At 51.7% G+C, this 20059-nt stretch overlaps 1 pseudogene; it reads right to left on the reverse strand.

The window, feature by feature from the left end:
- Positions 1 to 8286: 8286 nt before the first annotated feature.
- On the reverse strand, positions 8287 to 9763 carry LOC142819569 (putative G-protein coupled receptor 33; annotated as a pseudogene).
- Between the last annotated feature and the right edge of the window lie 10296 nt (positions 9764 to 20059).

Raw genomic sequence — 20059 nt, forward strand, 5'->3', positions numbered from 1 at the left:
GTCTGTAAGATCCTGGCTTCCAACCTCCCTGCTTTGCTACCCCCAATGCTTGACCAGCACCTCACGGATTCACACAGAGCCCAAGGAGAGGCAGGGCCTGTGACTTGCTGAAGTCCTTTCATGGGAGCAGAGGGGAGTCCCACAGCCTGGAGAGATCCCCAGCTTACAACACAGGATGACTCACAAATGATGCAACTCCTAGCCAAGGACTGGGGAGCCTAGTGGTTAGAGCAGAGGAGGAGGGTGGTTGGGAATCAAGACTCCTAGGCAGGAACCTGACTCTGACCAGGGACAGAGATTGAGCATTATAAATAGGGAACGTCTCATCTCATTGACTGGAAAGTCACCCTCTGACATCAGTCCAGCCCTCTGCATTGCATCCCATAGGTTAATCCTACAAATATCCTGTGTCAGGATTTTCAACCATTTGGAAATCTAGAACCACAATTAACCTTCTAGCCACCAATCTGGAACTGGTTGGATTCTATGTGGTTTGAATACAACTCTAGACTCCATTGGGGTGTATGGGGTGTTCAGGGAGGGGTAGCACCTCTGATGTACGGGCATGTCGTGTCCTTTTAGGGCAGCTCGTCCACCTTTGGTCCCCACTTGTCACTCAACTCTCACCTGTGGCTCCTAGTAGCTGTAGCATGTGCAGCGGCCACACCCCGGGCAACAGCTTCGACAGGCTGGCTAAACCAGGTTGAGAGTAGCCGTCGGGTCATCGACCTTCGGTGAGATAGGGAATTGTCTATCCCGAGCATGTGAAGACAGACTCCGGCGGATCGAGCGGATGAGACCTACTAGAATAGGACCAACGGTCATGAAGGTGGTTTCTGCAAGCGATGTGGTACGCTAAGAGCACGGCAAGACATGAAAGATGCCCTGGTCAACCACTGCGCCCAGCCCATCTACAACCGTCTCGACTTTAGTCCTGCCATTGGAGTAAGATGGAATCTGGGAAGAGAGAGTGAGGCTGACTATGCGCACCTCTCCCTCACTTTAATCCAATTCACGCGCAAGTCTTGACATCTTGACATCTCCTAAGTCCTGTGGCGACGGGCGAGCGACGAAGCAGCAGGTGTGGATACACTGGGAGCTGTAGCCGCGGACCTGCACACAGGCGGCTCAGGTCTAATGGTCGTCTTCTTGCTGGTGGAAGCAACAGCTGGATTCGGCGTCTACCTGAGTGACTGAGCAGCCCTCTTTAGGATTGCACTGCTCACCTCCGTAGTAAGAGGAAGGGGCTAGAAAAGGTGCCCTAAACATTGTTTGCTTCACAGAACCCTGGCCAGCTTACCGCGGCTGGAGGGGATCCCATCTCATGCGGTCGAACAATAAAATTTCGAACAAAATGCAAGATGACACCACTCACTATTGGCACATGGAACGTACGCACACTTCAGGACAACCCTTCAGCAGACCGCCCAGAAAGAAGAACAGCCCTGGTCGCCAGAGAGCTCACAAGATTTAACATCGATATTGCGGCACTGTGTGAAACTCGTCTAGCAAATGAAGGTCAGCTCATGGAAACAGGAGGTGGTTACACATTCTTCTGGCGTGGACGCAGCAGTGACGAACGTCGTGAATCTGGAGTTGGCTTTGCGGTTAAGAATCATCTTGTCCGCAATCTTGCCAGTCTTCCCAAGGGCGTGAATGACCGACTCATGACACTGCATCTTCCACTACCGAGAGGAAAGCAAGCCATACTGATCAGCGCTTACGCGCCCACAATGACGAATCCGGATGAAGTAAAGGACAAGTTTTATGAAGATCTCGATGCCCTACTCTCATCCGTGAAGCGCACTGACAGGCTGATTCTACTTGGCGATTTCAACGCGAGAGTAGGATCTGATCACACTGCCTGGGATGGCGTCATTGGAAAAAATGGAATCGGTAAATGTAACAGCAATGGCCTACTATTACTGAAGACATGTGCGGCTCATGATTTGATCATCACCAATACCATCTTCCGCCTGCCCACTCGCAAAAAGACGTCCTGGATGCACCCACGCTCTAAGCACTGGCATCTCATTGATTATGTCATTGTGCGGAGGAAAGACAGACAGGATGTAAGGGTGACCAAGGCCATGCCGAGTGCTGACTGTTGGACTGACCACAGACTTATCATCTCCAAATTAAGCTTTCACATCAAGCCAAAGAGACGTCCGCAGGGAAACAAAGCTGTGATGAAAAAGATCAATGTCAGTAGACTGAGGAACCCCAACACAGCAACTTTACTAGCAGAAGATCTTGGCAACCAACTTTTAGAGCTGCAATTAGAAGAAAATGCTGAGAAGGACTGGGAACGCTTCCGGGATATTGTGCACTCTTCTGCACTAAAGGTTCTTGGACCCTCACACAGGAAACAGCAGGACTGGTTTGATGAAAACGATGAAGAGATCAAGGCCATACTTGCTGAAAAGCATCGCCTTCACTGTGCTCACCAGAATGACCCATCGTCAACAGCTAAGAAAAATGCCTTCAACAACATTCGCAGGATCGTACAGAACAAGCTTCGTAAGATGCAGGACTCCTGGTTGAGTGCCAAAGCAGATGAAATCCAGGAGTTTTCTGATAGAAACGATGCCAAACGGTTCTACGAAGCCCTTAGATCCTTGTATGGACCTCAGCCCTCAGGGAGTTCCCCTCTACTGGACTCAGATGGTGCAACTCTCATTACTGAGAAGGCTCTGATTTTACAGCGTTGGGCTGAGCACTTCCAATCCGTACTGAACCGCCCATCTTCCATCAATAACGAGGCGATTGATAGAATGCCCCAGGCGGATATCAACCACAGCCTGGATGTCTCACCATCAGAGACTGAAACCTTACAGGCCATCAGCCAGCTGTCCAGTGGCAAGGCCCCAGGATCTGATGCGATTCCAGCGGAAGTCTATAAGGGTGGTGGTGCAGTGCTTGTCAACAAACTCACTCAGCTGTTCCAGTCCTTCTGGAATCAAGGATCTATTCCTCAGGAACTGAAAGACGCGTCTATCGTACACCTCTACAAGAGGAAAGGAAATCGACAAGTTTGCGATAATCATAGAGGAATATCACTGCTTTCCATCGCAGGTAAGATCCTTGCACGAGTGTTGCTGAATCGTCTGATTAACCACCTGGAACAGGGTTTATTACCCGAGACACAGTGCGGCTTCCGCAAAGAGCGTGGCACGGTGGATATGATCTTCGCAGCCCGACAGCTTCAAGAGAAGTGTCAAGAGCAGAATCGTGAACTGTACACCACCTTCGTGGATCTCACCAAGGCTTTTGACACTGTCAGTCGCGAAGGTCTGTGGCGCATCATGTCGAAGTTTGGGTGCCCTGACAGATTCATCTTGATGGTACGTCAGTTCCACGACGGCATGACGGCTCATGTTTTGGATGATGGAGAAGCTTCAGAGGCTTTTCCCGTCACAAACGGCGTCAAGCAAGGGTGTGTGCTGGCACCGACCCTGTTCAGCATAATGTTTTCAGCCATGCTGTCAGACGCCTTTCAGAACAGTTCCTTGGGAATCAGACTGAGATACAGGACCGATGGGAAATTGTTTAACCTGCGAAGACTCCAGGCTGTCACCAAGATAAAAGAGACTGTGTTACGAGATCTCCTTTTTGCTGATGACTGTGCCCTGAATGCTGGATCAGAGCAGGAAATGCAAGCCAGCATGGACAAATTTGCAGCAGCCTGCGACAACTTCGGCCTTCTCATCAACACAAAGAAAACCGAAGTGATGCACCAGCCAGCTCCAAAAGCTCAGCATCAAGTGCCCACCATCACAGTGAAGGGACAAAAGCTGCAAGCAGTGGACCAATTTACATATCTTGGCAGCACCCTCTCCCGCTCAGTGACAATTGACATCGAGGTCAACTGCAGAGTCGCCAAGGCAAGCTCTGCGTTCGGCAGACTGTTGACCAAAGTGTGGGACCGCCGTGGAATAAGCCTTGCTACAAAGCTTAAAGTCTATCGAGCAGTAGTGTTAACTACCCTGATGTACGCCAGTGAGACTTGGACTGTATACAGGAGGCACGCTAGGCAACTGAACCACTTCCACACGATTTGCCTCCGCAGACTTCTGAGGATCCGGTGGCAGGATAAGGTGCCAGACACAGAAGTCCTTTCTAGAGCAGGTCTGCCGTCAGTTTACACCCTGCTGATGAAAGCTCAGACACGCTGGGCAGGCCATGTTGCAAGGATGCCAGATCATCGCATCCCTAAACAGCTCTTCTATGGTGAGCTGTTTCAAGGGAAGCGATCGCACGGGGGACAAAAGAAGCGATACAAAGATACGCTTAAAGCCTCTCTCAAGTCCCTGGATATTGACACCACCTCCTGGGAGACCCTGGCACAAGACCGATCAACATGGCACACGCTGATCTACCAAGGCTGTCAAACATCTGAAGCCAGAAGGACAACCATAGCACAAGAGAAGCGAGCACTCCGTAAAGCCAGAGTTGCAAAAGCTGCAACAGTGGTGCCCACACATGTCTGCCCGACCTGTGGTAGAACATTCCGTGCCTGTATCGGCCTTATCAGCCATTTGCGGACACACCATGAACAGTCCATAACCTGTTAGATGTCAAGGTCCTCTTCGAATACGATGGACGAACAACAACAGACTCCATTGATGTCCTGGATCTGGAATCTAAAACCCAAGGACTTGGAGTTTGAACACAATGAGAGACTTCGAATGAATGAGATTCCAGAGCCAGCTAGTGATGGAAAAACCAAGTGACTCGGGATAGAACACAGTGAGAGCTCTGGTGCCATTGAAGGGTGCCACGGATGACTGTCTGAGATTGGAAATACTGATAGTTCCAGAACCCAAGAGAATCTGGAGATAGCTGTGAATCTAGAATCCAGGAACACTCGGGGTTTATGAACAGTGAGACACCTGGAACCCACCAGGACTTAGAACCATTAAGGATCTAAGAATGAATGGGGGATGCCAAATTTTCAACTCTTCCTAAGTCTAGGCAAATTCAGATCATCCCCTCTGAAGAGGTCTAGAATTCTGACCCATGTCTTACACTAGACCCACGGGCACTGCTCTCCAGGTCGTCGACAAACGCCTCCTTGATCAGTGTGACAAGAAACATCCTGAAGACCTACCAGAACGTCTCTCCCACAAACAGGCAGGGGATGGGGTTGAAACAGGCATTGAAGCAGGACATGATAGTGCAAATGACCAAGTCACCAACTCTGGTACATCCTTATAGAGCTTCAATCCGTGGTAGACATGGTAGGGCAGCCAGCTGAGGAAGAAGGAAGCCACTGTGGCCACCATCACATTGAAAAGCTTCCCAGCCCACCCCATCCTCTTCTCCTTCATCTTTAACCCCACCCAGCCGTAGCATCCTGCCATAGTACAGAAGGGAAGCAGGAAGCCCAGCAGAAACCAGATCACAAACACAGACAGATGGATCTGTCTCCTCAGCTCTGTTCCAGTCTTTGGATGCAGGCGATTCTGCCTGTCATGGCTCCTTCCGCACTCTGGCATGATAAATGCAGAAGTGGGGGCCAGCAAGTGTACCCCAAAGCCTTATCTACCAGGCTTTGGTATAAAACTTCCTCCAAAATCTTAAAAACCTAGATCTTGGGAATAAAACTTCCGCTGCCACCACCCAAATGTTGACAAAGAAATCAGGGGAAAGATCATTTGGGAAATCTCACCCATAAATCAAAAATCAAGGCACACAATTAACCACTGCCAGGTTAATAAAAAGAAAAGAAAGAACTTTTATTATTACAACAATATTCCTGTTGCAAGTATAATGACTAGAGAGGAAGGTAACAAAATATACTCATGGAGAAACTCCATGGGCCTAGAACTTTAGTTACAAAGAAAAACCAAAACATCTTTTAAGCAGTGCCAGACATCAGATCCCATACCCAACCCTTAAAACAATAAAGCCTAACGAAACTAACTAAACCTTACCCTACTTACAGAAAATGAAGAATGGTGTCTTGGAGAGAGAGAGACATGCTTGCCCCTCTCTGTAGCTGCAGAGGACTCACACAGTCAGAGAGACAAAAGGGAGAAAGGAAAAAACCCAAATTCCTTTGTCCCAGTTTGAAAGTCCCACCTACATTCCTACTGGTCACTCCACCTGGCTAGGTGTAGTTAACCCCTTAATCCCCAGGCTGCTGGCTAACCCATAATCATGACACTGCCCCTTTCCACTATGTGGGTTCTAGGTCTCTCACTGTCTATAAACCCTGCAGTGTCCCTGGCTCCTAGAGTCCCTGCTCTCTCCACAATTCCATATGTTCTAGGTCTCTCCAATTTTTCAGTTGGTTGTCAGTGGCACCAGATCAGTAGCCTTCTCCAGGATCGTGTTTGCTTTAGGTCTTACATTGTGTTCTAACCCTCTGTTGACACCAGGACTCCGAAATTCACAGGATGTAAGGGAGGTCAACAGGAGCGTTTGCACCTGTCCACCTCCAGCTGTGGAGACCGCACTGATGGTCAAATTAAGGCACATCGACTCCTGCTGTGCAAGTAACGAAGATGGAGTGGTGTTTCTTGAGTCAACCTTCTAAGAAAGTACAAGCAAGGCCTGAGTCTTGCAACAGCCTCTACATAAATAAATGGCAATAATTTGGCCATGTAACTGCCTATATCTCGGGTTTTCCTAAAGTATTTGAAGAAAATTGCACCCTGGAGCCACCAAAATTTGTTGGAAGAAGCCCTGCTCTAGACTGATTACTGCCCTAGGCCGATTAATACCCTAGACAGATTACTGCTCTAGGCCGTGTACTGCTGTAGACCAATTATTACTTTAGACCAATTATTACTCTAGACCAATTATTGCTGTACCCTACCGAGTGATGGAGACCCCAATGCCAATTCCTTAGCCTGCTTCTCCTGTCTGGAGCAACGTCTCTGCAAAGTGACGCTCGGCGCAAAGGCCTGGCCGACCATCTGAGCCAAGGCCGTGGTCCAGAAGGGGTCTCCAGCCAGCAAACTCACTGGTGCTGCTAGGAACTCAGAAGTCCTACATCAGAGACGTAGTGAGGGAGAGGGGGGGCAGTTGTCTCCTGGCGAAACACTAGGGGGGTGCTAGGATGGGGTGGGAGCGGAGCAGTGAGCCAGGAGAAGCTGAGCCACATGCTGCCTCCCTGAACACACTGCGAACAGAGGCAGTCAGGCCGGGTGGCAGGAGCAGCCACTTTAAAAGTCAGATTAACTTACCTGTCTCGGTCCTCTGGTGCCTGGCGCTGCGGGAGGGGGATTTGGTTGGGCTGCCGGAGCTCTCCCTGGTGTGGGGCAGCTCAGCTCTGCAGGAGGTCGGGTCCCACCTCTGTGTGACGTTCACGTCCCCTTCCAGAGCTGGGCGGAAGGACCAGGGCCCGTCTCAGTTCCCATCACAGCATTTCCCAAGCTGCTCTGTACATGCCAGATGGTCACGGCAGCTCCTGGAACTCAGCTCCCCCCTCAGCAGCTCCCTGAGCCGACCCGGAGCCCAGCTCCCCCCTCAGCCGCTTTTTGAGCCGGCCTTGGCCTGTGCACATCCTGCCTCTCCTCATGGCCTCAGCAGCCTCCCAGCCCCTTTGCAGATCCCAGCAAGCCCGCGGCCAGCGGCACCGTGGGACCCGGCTCGGCCTCCAGCCACGTGTGTGGATGTCTCCTGCCACCCTGCCGGACCTATCTCGTGGCAGCAGGGTTCCACAAGACCAGTGTCATTGCAAAAGCAGTGGGAGGGCAGGGGGGAAGGGTTCAAGCAGAGTTCACCCTCCACCTGTGCTGGGAGAGTCACAGCAAGACCTACACCGCTCCCCTGCCACCGCCAAGGCACAGCCCAGGAGTCCTGGCTCCAAGCCAGTGTCCCCTAGAAGCCGGGTCTCTCAGGAGAGATTCCAATACTGCCCCACAGTGAAGTTTATGTTTCTTCCGGTGGTGCACATGCCCCAGCACACGTTGCAAAATTTATTCCACACATGGATGGGAACAATCTGCACATGGCTGGATCATATGAGAGGGAATGTTGCTCCAAGCCCCGCCTTGCTCTGACCACTCTTCCAATTTTTCACACCCAGCTGCAGAATGAATTTTGTTATGTGGGACACGTCACCGCCGTATGGGGGAACATAGCAAATTCTTGGGATAAGGGTGAGGGCAAGGGGTTCTGAGTGTGGGAGGGGGCTCAGGGCTGAGGGTAGAGGGTATCAAATCAGTTACAGAGTGTGAAGTCCTACCAATATCCAGAAATCTAGAACCCAAGTGATTCCAGCAGGCTCTGACATACAATGAAAGTTGGAATCCTTGGGGGATTGGCGTGCAGTGATGTATCTGGAATACATGGGAGTTTATGCAGTTTGAACACATTTTGGCATCTAAAACGACACACAGTTCTAGAGTCAGTTTAATAGAGAACTCACAGGAGCATTTAGAGTTTAAAACTACTTATGTACAAGGCCTGAAACCATTCTAGAACCAAAGAGGAATCTAGAACCCTCCAGATGCTAGGGGGATTAGAATGTGCCAAGGTGCCTAGAACACAAGATTATCTAGAGCCAGCTCTGAATCTAGACCCAAGGAACTATTCAAGCTAAAAAATGTTAAAATAGCTAGAATCCCATGAAACTAATGTCACTAGGTAGCAAGAACTAGCACAGCCCCAAGTTTTTTCTGTACTTCTGTGCAGTCAGTTTCTCGCTGGTTCCTCCCACTGGATTCGGGTCCCAACCCATCGCTGTCGAGATCCTCATAAAACGCTGCTTTGATCACAGAGAGCAAGGATGCCCTGAGGACCTGACGGAACGTCTGCCCCACAAAGAGGTAGAGGATGGGCATGAAGCAGACGTTGGCGCAGAACATGATGACACAAATGAGCTGGAAGATGACAGTCAATGACTTGGGCTCCTCTTTGAAGAGCGTCAGGATATAGTAGAGGTGGTAGGGCAGCCAGCCGAAGAAGAAGGACACCACCGCTGCCACCATGACTTTGAAGGGCTTCCCGCTCCGGGCCAGTCCCTTCTCCTTCATTGTCAGGCCCATCCGGATGTAGCATCCTGCAATGACACAGAAGGGCAGCACAAAGCCCAGCAGAAGCCGGCTCACAAACAGCACAATGTGTGCGGGCTCCTGCGAGGCATCTCCAGTCTGGTTTCTGGAGATAACGTAATAATCTGTGCAAGCGACTCTGCCATCCTTCAACATGCCGCTCTCCTGGTAGGCCAGGTAGGGAACACTGAGGGCCAAGGAGACCAGCCACACCCCTGCAACCAGCTTCTGGGCCTGGCGCACGGTGCGGTGATCCTGGGACCAGAAAGGGTGGCAGATGATGGCGTAGCGGTCCAGGCTGATGAGGGTGAGGAGAAAGACGGAGGAAAACATGCCCAGGTGGGTGCAGGTGCTGGTGAGTTTGCACATGGCCGTGCCAAGGACCCAGTGAAAATCCATCAGGATGTAAATGATGAAGAAGGGGATCAGCAGGGTGAAGAGGGCAGAACAGGAGACCAGGTGGAGGAACCAGAGCGTGGTCACCGTCCTCTTCATCTTCCACCCCAGCATCCACAGGAACAGACCGTTCCCCACAACACCCACCAGGACAGTGGGGATCAGCAACCCGGCTGCAACCAGCTGAATGTAATTCGTATATGCTGGTGACTGGCTAGAATTTGCCCAGGTTACTGGTGGGAGGGTCCCGTTGCCTTGCTCCATCATGCCCTGGGGAGAGACAGAAGAGGGATTGGAAAGGGCGACAGAAGATGAGTCAGGAGCGTAGAAGAAGAGGCTGGGAGACATAACAGAGCAGGCAAGGAATGCACCAAGACACCCTCTGGTTCTCTGGAATTTCTCTAGACTATCCAGGCTGGCAGTCCCAATGACTGGGCAGAGCCAGTGGAACTCACTGCCGCAAGATAGCGCTACGGCCAGTAGGGGGAGACAAGCTCCATAGCAGAGTGCAAGAGGGGGGCGGGAAGAGAAAGTCATAGAACTGGTCAACACTGAGACTGTGACCAGAAGGAGGGGCCGGCTGATACAGAAGGGTGGGAAATGGGGGTGTCACCTTTCCCCACCAGGGGGTGCTGGTTCTGTCTTCAGTGTGGGGACTCACTGACCTAAACAGGTGGGAATTGGCTGTGGTAATGCCCCACTTGCAGGACGTGTGGCCTGCGGGACTCCCTGCAGCAAGGGGAAAAATCCATTCATCCCGCACCTCATCCCTTGGGCTCCTCTGCGGGTGGCTGCTGCACACTGACTCATGAGAATAGACAGAGTCCTTCCCTCCCCACGTCTCACACAGGAAGTCTCAATCTACAGAGCTGTTTCTAGTCCTCTGTGGTGCTTGGAGCTGTGCCGTGCATGTGAGACTTGGGGTTGTCTGGCACGGCATCCCCACAGCCTTCTTAGCTTGGCATTCCCTGTGCTGGGCAGAATTGCCTAATGGCTAGAGAGCCTGGGAGGCAGGACTCCCAGGAAGGGTGGAAGCGATGGGAGAAAACTCCTGGGCAGTGGGCAGTGGGAGGGAAGAAGAATTTGGTGACTAGAGAACACGCCATCTGTTTCAGATAAAATGGAAGTGTCACTCACACAACACACATCTCACTTGCGTACTCTGACTGCGCAATCCCCATGATAACCCCACTGAGCGCCAGCAGCAGGGAGTTCCACAGATTAATCCCACTGAGCACAAGTGGCAGGGAGTCCCACAGGTTAACCCCACTTAAAGCCAGTGGCAGGGAATGCCACAGACTGATCTTGCTGAAAGCCAGTGGCAGGAAGTCCCACTGGTTTCCTTTGCCAACAGCAAATATCTGTAGATTCTAGGAGGCCTTAGCATGGAAACTCCCCTTTAGACCCAACCAGGGGCCCTCTGCCCTTTGTCTCAACTCACCAGAGTAGCAGGTTGTGGAACCACAGAGCCAGCGCAGAGAGAGCCTCTGATGGGGTGTGTTTGCCCAGCAAAGCATCCGAGAGTCTGTCCCTTGCACTTCCGAGCTCTCCTCTGTGTGGTGAGTTCACTCCCCTTTGCTCTGTGTCTCCTACACGCTCCTCCCCCAGCTACTCTGCAAACCATAAACAGAACTGAACACCGGACAGTCTGACACAAACCACCACGCAAGCAACAGCCACTGTTTCAAAACGAGTGGGACAGGGCCCCAGGGGGGCAGCCTGGGACCGTGGGCCTGCTGCACCCCCTGCCTCTCTGGCCTGAGCTCGCTCCCCAGTTTTTGCTAGTGACCAACAGCAAACCCCCGCAGGCCCTGCGGTCACTCAGAGCCCCAGGCAACGGTGGGGAGCAGAGTTCGAGTGAGTCTGGGGAGTTGTTATTTCGCAATAGCCAGAGTGTGGACGCCCCAGTGCTGCTGTTTCAAAATAACGATTTTGAAACAAGCCTTCTTCCCCGAGGAGAGCCGGAGAGCAGATTTCGACGTGACAGGCTCGGGCGTGTGGATGTTCCACTTATGCCTTCGAAAGAAGGAGGCTTGTTCTGAAATAACTCTCCAGTGGGGAATGGGCTCAGGGTTACCCCCGATTTCAGGAGTTTTGTGGTGCAAGAACTGCCTGAATCAACTCAAATGCCAGGATGACGATCGTGCGTTCGATGGGCATTCACATTTGGAAACCAGATTGACTCGCGCGCTTTGTGTTCAAACATAGTGAAGGCTTTATAGGGATGAAGGAATAAAATACACTTGATGGAATTTCGGAATGACGTACCAAGCAATGTCAGGTAAACCTGCTGTTCTTCTATCTCTATATTTTAGAAATGTGCATCTGTCTGTCTGTCTGGGATCCGTTAGTTCAAGAAGGCCTCCTAAAGGAAAGATTCAAGCAGGTTTCTTCCAGGCCTACCAATCAAGACAAACACCTGCAACAGGGCCGTCCTTAGAGTACGCAGCTGCATAGGGCACCACTTTTTCTGGGGCACCACTCTGCCGGGACGGACGGCCCCACTAGAAGACCCCACCGGACCGAGGAACTCCGGCAAGGAGGCCGGCAAGCTGACCCCAGCTGGGGAAGGTACCGGGCCAGTGGAAGGGAAAGTGGGCATGGGGAGCATGCGCCGTCAACACGGGCAGCAGCAGATGGGTGGAGCCAGGGCTGTGCTGGGGGCAGGGTCATGCGCGGTGCACCACGGGGGGTGGAGCCACATCGGCGTGACGTTATGGCACTATTTTTAAAAACGGCCAGCTGTGGCTCGGGGAAGGAGGCTCAGTGCGTGGGGGAGGAGAGCCTGGCTAGAGGCGGGATGGCAGCGGGGCCGGGGCTGCAAATGCTGCCCGGGCACAGCGAGTAGCTGGGCCTCTCTCTCCATCTTCCTGAGGCCTGTCCCGCCTCTGCCTGGGGCACAACCCCCCGGCGGCCCCCCTCCAGCGCCGCGCTCCGGGAGGCAGAGCAACATGCCCCGTGTGCTCTGGGCAGAGGCGCCCCGAGCGCGGCTCCCATTGCGCGGGCCGAGGAGGTGGTCCCAGACGGCAGCTTGTGCATGCTCCAGCCATGGCTGCACCAGGGGAGACGCTGTTGAAGAGGAGGGGGTGGAGCAGACAGAGAAAACTGCAAACCAGAAGCTTCAAGTCTGGTCAGGTGATTTTGAGGGATCAGGTGTGTGTAAGTAACTGGGGTATCTTGGGGATCAGTGCTGGTCCTGGCCCTAGGGCAGGAGGCCTGAGGAGCCCCGTTTGAGATGGAATTAAGTGAGTGTCCAGGAAACGTGCACTAGGAGCTGAGGAAAGAGCCAGTGTTGTGACTGCTGAGGCTAGAGAAGCTTAATATACCTCAGAGATTCCAGGGCAGGGGCACAGCACCCTCTCTTAGCAACCCTGGGGGCTGGCTGGCAGTGAGCACTTACGAGGATTTGTAATGCCAGGTATTGTTGCTTTTGAAAATCTAATTAGTGCATCTAGGTACCTAAAAGGGTGTAATGCCGATTTCTTCTGAAAACATGATTCTGTGTCCTTGGCTTCAGGTATTCAGGAAATAGCATAGAGGAAAATGAAACGCTGACATTGTGGGGAGACAACTATCTGAAAACAGACGATTGTGTTTAATTTGGTCGATGATCCCAGTGACAATGTGATTGTGGCTGAAAGGGAAAGACCTCCTGTCAGAATGATCCTTGTGATTAGCTACTAACACTTGCAAGCCAAGAGCATGTCTCCTCAGCATGTCAGAGCAATCACAATGCTCAGTCATTTGGATGGGAAGGATAGCATGGTCCTATGGGTAACAGGAAGGGCTAGCACAAACACATTGGCTGTGTCTAGACTGGCCACTTTTTCCAGAAAAGCAACCATGAAACGAGGTGTACCGGTAGTTCGGAATAGGCACCCTAGTCCGAACTACCTAGTTCAAGCCCCGTGTAGCTGCGCTGCACGGGGTTCGAACCAGCGGGGATTTAAAAATGGCGGCTCCCCGCTTATGCAAATGAAATTCAAATCCTGGGCTTCATTAGCAAGTTCGGTATGCATACATTACCCCGCTAGTTCGAACTAGCGGGGTAGTGTAGACATACCCTACGTTTGAGCGTGTTTCAAAATAGCTTCAACTGAAGTTTGGCGCTGTCTGCACAGCACTTCTTTCGAAATAACCTGCTATTCCCAAAATGTCCGTTACTCCTCGTGGAATGAGATTTACAGGGACGTCGGAATAGCGAGGCCATTACAGTTTGAAATAATGGGCACCCACAAAAGATGCGCAATAGGTATTTTGCAATAGCGGAGGCTTCCAGAAATAACACTGCAGTACAGATGTAGCCTTAATATGGATGTGCTACCTCTATTAAGAGCCCCAGGAATAGGGTTGCCAGGTGTCCGGTTTTCACCCGGACTGTCCGGTATTTGCGGGTTCCATCCGGTTAAAAAAAAAGAAAATCCCAGACATGTGCAATGTGCAGTGTTTGGTATTTCCTGTTTCTTTGGGACGGAAGCCAGGCGGGGACAATTTTCCTCTGGCGGGGGCAGGGGCGTGAAGAGCACAGCAGAGTCACAGTGAAAGGGGCATGAGGGGGCACTCGCAGGGCACCACGCTAGGGAGGCGCTGGGTTGGGCTGGGAGCGGAGTGCACTGCTCTGGCCCACGTGACCAGCAGAGACCCAGGAGCTGGCCACGTGATGCCTCCCCTACAAGCTGTGAGCTGAGGCAGCCAGGCAGCAGGAGCAACCACTTTAAAAGGTCAGATTCATTTACCCTGCCGTCCTGTTCCTCAGGAGCCTGGCTCTGCGGGGGACGGGGGAGATTTGATTGGTGACGGGGCTCTGGGGGAGAGGGAGTGCACTGGGATGGGGGGGCTCTAGGAGGGACTGGGTTTGAGGCAAGGGTGAGAGCATAGGGATGGGGGACGCTGCGGGAGGCCTGGCTCAGGGGTACATGTGGGTGCATTGTGGGTTCTGTGTGGTCCCAAACTGGAGGGAGTGGTGCACCTTTTGCTTAATAACTTTGGCTCCCCCCTTTTTTTTTTCTCAACAGAATTTTTTCCTGGTGGTTTTTACTGAGGGGGCGGGGGGGCGAGGAGTTCAGTGTTTTTGTTAAACCATCCGTCAGCCCTCCCCAAGAAGCACTGGGGAGTAAGGAGTTTGAATGTCTCTGGTGGGGGCGTTATTTCAAAATAGCAGCAGTGGAGTGTCCACACAACCGCTATTTCAATATGACCCTTATTCTCGAGGAAAGCAGGAGGGCAGATTTTGAAATAACGGGCTTGGCAGTGCAGAGGCCCCGCTTGTTATTTCAAATTAATTCTCTCGTGTAGACCAGGTCCCACAGCCCCCAGCTTAGACCCCTCCAGCACATCACTGACAATCAACGTACACCGGACCCTGGAGGATGACCCCTCCCTCTCACAGGCCATGGGAGACAGGCCAGTGCTTGCCTACAAACACTGCCTCCCCCTCCCCCTCCGGGAGGTTTGGTGCGTACTGGGAGCCTGCGTGTAGCAATGAAGGTTGGCCGATGACCCCGGGCTTGTTGGCTGTGTACACGGTTGCACTTTTTCCTCCCTAATAGACACGGAGCGAGGAGGGCAGAGAATCAATCCCTATGGATCTGCAATCTTCCCCGGCCTGGCTCTGTGTTTTTCAACCTTTCATTATAAAGTACCCCCTTTTAAAATATATATAGTTTAATATATAAGTACCCCCAGTACCTACCGTTTTCAGACACACCATTTTCTCCTGCCATTGCAACATATTTATTTAAAAAACTTAATTGTAGCCAGGCAGGCCATGACATTTTTGGGTGTAACAAGTGCAAAAATAATAAAGGCTGTAAAACTTGAAACAAAAATTCAGTTTTCTCTAAGTTTCAGTTCTGTTCACATACTCTCCAGACTTCTCTCAATTACCCCTAAGGGTACCACTGGCTGAGAAACGCTGATCTACAAGCAGCCTGATGCCTGGTGGTCTCACTGGGTATGTCTAGACTACATACCTCTGCAGACAGAGGCATGTAGATTAGGCTACCCGACATGCCTAATCAATGAGGTTTACGGGATCGGTCGGCAAAGGCTTCCCCTGCCGACAGATCCACGTCTAGACTGCCGTGCTGTGCCGGATCAGCTGATCATCGGTACAGCGTGGTGGCCGTTTTTATTTTAATGAAGCAGTGATTATTTAAATCCCCGCTTCACTGACTATGTCAGGTAGCCTAATCTACATGCCTCTGTCAGCAGAGGCATGTAGTCTAGACATACCCACTGGGGAGAAAAGGGCACAATCTCTCCGACAGCCCCTGTGCTACTGGGCTGGAGTCCAAGGAGATCTAAGTTTCCACCTGAAAAAAATTCAGAGACCCTACATCAGGTGGGGGAAGGTCTATGTAAGGCCCCTTGACCAATCTTGTTGGTTCTTGCCCCTTTCCTCAGAGGGCCGAAAAGCTCTCATGTTTCAAGACAACCCCACTGGGCCTGTGAGGCCTTTGAAACATAGAATAATAGGACTGGAAGGGACCTCGAGAGGTCATCGAGTCCAGCCCCCCGCCCTCAAGGCAGGACCAAGCTCCGTCTACACCATCCCTGACAGATGTCTATCTAACCTGTTCTTAAATATCTCCAGAGAGGGAGATTCCACCACCTCCCTTGGCAATTTATTCCAATATTTGACCACCCTGACAGTTAGGAATTTTTTCCTAATGTCCATTCTAAACCTCCCCTGCTGCACTTTAAGCCCATTACTCCTAGTCCTGTCCTCAGAAACTAAGAGGAACAAATTTTCTCCTTCCTCCTTGTGACACCCTTTTAGATATTTGAAAACCGCTATCATGTCCCCCCTTAATCTTCTTTTTTCCAAACTAAACAAGCCCAGTTCATGAAGCCTGGCTTCATAGGTCATGTTCTCTAGACCTTTAATCATTCTTGTCGCTCTTCTCTGTACCCTTTCCAATTTCTCCACATCTTTCTTGAAATGTGGCGCCCAGAACTGGACACAGTACTCCGGCTGAGGCCTAACTAGTGCAGAGTAGAGCGGCAGAATGACTTCACGAGTTTTGCTTACCACACACCTGTTGATACAACCTAGAATCATATTTGCTTTTTTTGAAACAGCATCACACTGTTGACTCATATTCAACTTGTGGTCCACTATGACCCCTAGATCCCTTTCCGCCATGCTCCTTCCTAGACAGTCGCTTCCCATCTTGTATGTATGGAACTGATTGTTCCTTCCTAAGTGGAGCACTTTGCATTTCTCTTTATTAAACCTCATCCTGTTTACCTCTGACCATCTCTCTAACTTGCTAAGGTCATTTTGAATTATGTCCCTATCCTCCAAAGAAGTTGCAACCCCACCCAGTTTGGTATCATCTGCAAACTTAATAAGCGTACTCTCTATCCCAATATCTACATCACTGATGAAGATATTGAACAGTACGGGTCCCAAAACAGACCCTTGAGGAACTCCACTTGTTATCCCTTTCCAGCAGGATTTAGAACTGTTAACAACAACTTTCTGACTACGGTTATCCAGCCAATTATGCACCCACCTTATCGTGGCCCTATCTCAGGGTATGTCTACACTACCCTCCTAGTTCGAACTAGGAGGGTAATGTAGGCATACCGCACTTGCAAATGAAGCCCGGGATTTGAATTTCCCGGGCTTCATTTGCATAAGCGGGGAACCGCCATTTTTAAAACCCCGCTGGTTCGAACCACATGCAGCGCGGCTACACGGGGCTCGCACTAGGTAGTTCGAACTAGGATTCCTATTCCGAACTACCGGTACACCTCGTTCCTAGTTCAAACTACTTAGTTCGTGCCCCGTGTAGCCGCGCTGCACGGGGTTCGAACCAGCGGGGTTTTAAAAATGGCGGCTCCCCGCTTATGCAAATGAAGCCCGGGAAATTCAAATCCCGGGCTTCATTTGCAAGTGCGGTATGCCTACATTACCCCGCTAGTTCGAACTAATGGGGGGGTAGTGTAGACATACCCTAAGTTATATTTGCCTAGTTTATCAATAAGAATATCATGCAAGACCGTATCAAATGCCTTACTAAAGTCTAGGTATATGACATCCACCGCTTCTCCCTTATCCACAAGGCTCGTTATCCTATCAAAGAAAGCTATCAGATTAGTTTGGCATGACTTGTTCTTCACAAACCCATGCTGGCTATTCCCTATCACTTTATTACCTTCCAAGTGTTTGCATATGATTTCCTTAATTACCTGCTCCATTATCTTCCCTGGGACAGACGTTAAACTGACCGGTCTGTAGTTTCCTGGGTTGTTCTTATTCCCCTTTTTATAGATGGGCACAATATTTGCCCTTTTCCAGTCTTCTGGAATCTCCCCTGTCTGCCATGATTTTTCAAAGATCATAGCTAAAGGCTCAGATACCTCCTCTATCAGCTCCTTGAGTATCCTGGGATGCATTTCATCAGGACCTGGTGACTTGCTGACATCTAACTTTCCTAAGTGATTTTTAACTTGTTCTCTCTGTATCCTATCTTCTAAACTTACCCTCTCTCTGCTTGTATTCACTACGTCCAGCAGGAACAGAGATGTTCTCAGAGCAAAACCTGCCGGGGGTGGGACTCAAACACACCGGCTGGGGACCCTGCATAGTCACATGCGGCTGCAGCTCCAGGTCACGGGGCCAGGCTCTGCAGGGCTGCAACTTCAGCCGGGTTTTAAGCAGCTGACCCAGCTGCTGTGGCTTTTGCTGCTAAAACGGCGTGTGAGCCGTGGCTCCAACTGTGGTCGGCGTGCAAGCCAGATCCAGCAATGACAAAGCGTGGCCTGACTACGCAGGTATCAGCTGCGGGGAGGGGGCGGCGACTTTCTCGGCAGCACTTGTTGTGGTGTGAGAACGAACCAAACGCAAGCAGAGAGGGGAACTGACAAGAACAGACCCACGCGTGTGGCCAGCAGCATCAATGTCCGCAGAGACGGCACTGTTCAGGATCTTTGTTAATGACCTGGCTGAGGGGATGGACTGCACCCTCAGCAAGTTCGCAGATGACACCAAGCTAGGGGGAGAGGTAGATACGCTGGAGGGCAGGGACAGGGTCCAGAGAGGCCTAGATAAATTCGAGGATGGGGCCCAAAGAGAGAGGTTCTAAAAGAACATGTGCAGAATCCTGCCCGTGGGACAGAAGAATCCTAAGCCCTCCTACCAGCTGGGGACTGTCTGGCTAAGTAGCAGTTTGGGAGAAAAGGCCCTGGGGATCCCAGTGGATGAAAAGCTGGAGATGAGTCAACAGGGCGCCCTTGTAGCCAAGAAGGCTAGTGGCATATCAGGTTGCATTAGGATGAGCATTGCCAGCAGATCTAGAGAAGTGATTGTTCCCCTTTATTCGGCTCTGGTGGGGCCACATCTGGAGAATTGTGTCCCCACTATAGAAAAGATGTGGACACATTGGAGAGGGTCCAGCAGAGAGCGACCAGAATGATACAGGGGCTGGAGCACAAGACCTATGAGGAGAGGCTGAGGGATTAGGGCTTGTTCAGTCTGCATTAGAGAAGAGGGAGGGGGGATTTCATCACAGCCTTCAACTCCCGGAAGGGGGGGTCCAAAGGGGCTGGAGAGAGGCTGTTCTCACTAGCAACACATGGCAGAACAAGGAGCAATGGTCTCAAGTTGCAGAGGGGGAGGTCTAGGTTGGAGATTAGGAAAAACTCTTTCCCTAGGCGGGTGGGGAAGCGCTGGGCTGGGTTCCCTAGGGAGGGGGTGGAATCTCCATCCCTAGGGGTGCTTAAGTCCCAGCTGGACGAAGCCCTGACTGGGCTGATTGAGTTGGGATTCGTCCTGCTTTGGGCAGGGGGCTGGACTTGATGACTCCTGAGGGCTCTTCCCACCCAAGGATTCTATGATTCAAAGAGCTGAGCTACCAGCTCTAACCCATAGACCCCACTGCCCTCCCAGAGCTGGGACTGAACCCAGGAGTCCTTGCCCCGGTTTCTCCCTTCTAGGATCTAGACTATTCGGCCTGTTCGATCCCTGACAGAATGGCCGGCCCACAACATTTTGGCACCTGAGGTGGGGAGCTCAAATGACATCCCCAGGCCCCCTCGCTTGGGCCAAAACTTTGAAAGGTTCAATTCTGCCTTGTTCCTGTTCTGCTCCTGTCAGGGGACTGCTCTGCTACTTACATATGCACCCGCAGCAGACACAATTGTCCTCACTCTGGGTCCTAGTGGTCCCCCCCCCCCCCCCCGCACCTGATGCAGCCACTTCAGTTCACCTCACGGCCGGGCTAGACCTGCCTGCCAGGAGCCTGCGTCTGGTTCCAATGCCCCCAGTCCCGGGAGCAGCGATAGATCAGGGAGGGGGAAGAGACAAGCCACAAGAATGATGACGCTGTGGGAGACCTGCTGTACAAGCTGCCTGTGTTTCCGGGAGCACATAGCGCACAGGCACTGCCCGGCCAGCTCGCTGGGTGGAACTAGCCCACGGGGCCTCGCAGAGGGAATGAAAGACTCCCCAGTCCCAGACTTGATGATCTGTCCCACGAGGCCCAGCACAGAGCCCGTCTGGGTGGCTCCAGCCCCTCTGGGCTCCCTACGATTGCCCTGCCCTTGAATTCTTCAGGGCTCCCTCCCTGGAGGCGAGGCCTCCTCCCTCTTGGGACGTGTCCAGCCAGTAACAGAGTTCAGATCCCTCTTTTCAGGTGCATCCAAAGTCC

The sequence above is a fragment of the Pelodiscus sinensis genome, chromosome 24 (assembly GCF_049634645.1).
Source record: "Pelodiscus sinensis isolate JC-2024 chromosome 24, ASM4963464v1, whole genome shotgun sequence".
NCBI classification, from domain to species: domain Eukaryota; kingdom Metazoa; phylum Chordata; order Testudines; family Trionychidae; genus Pelodiscus; species Pelodiscus sinensis.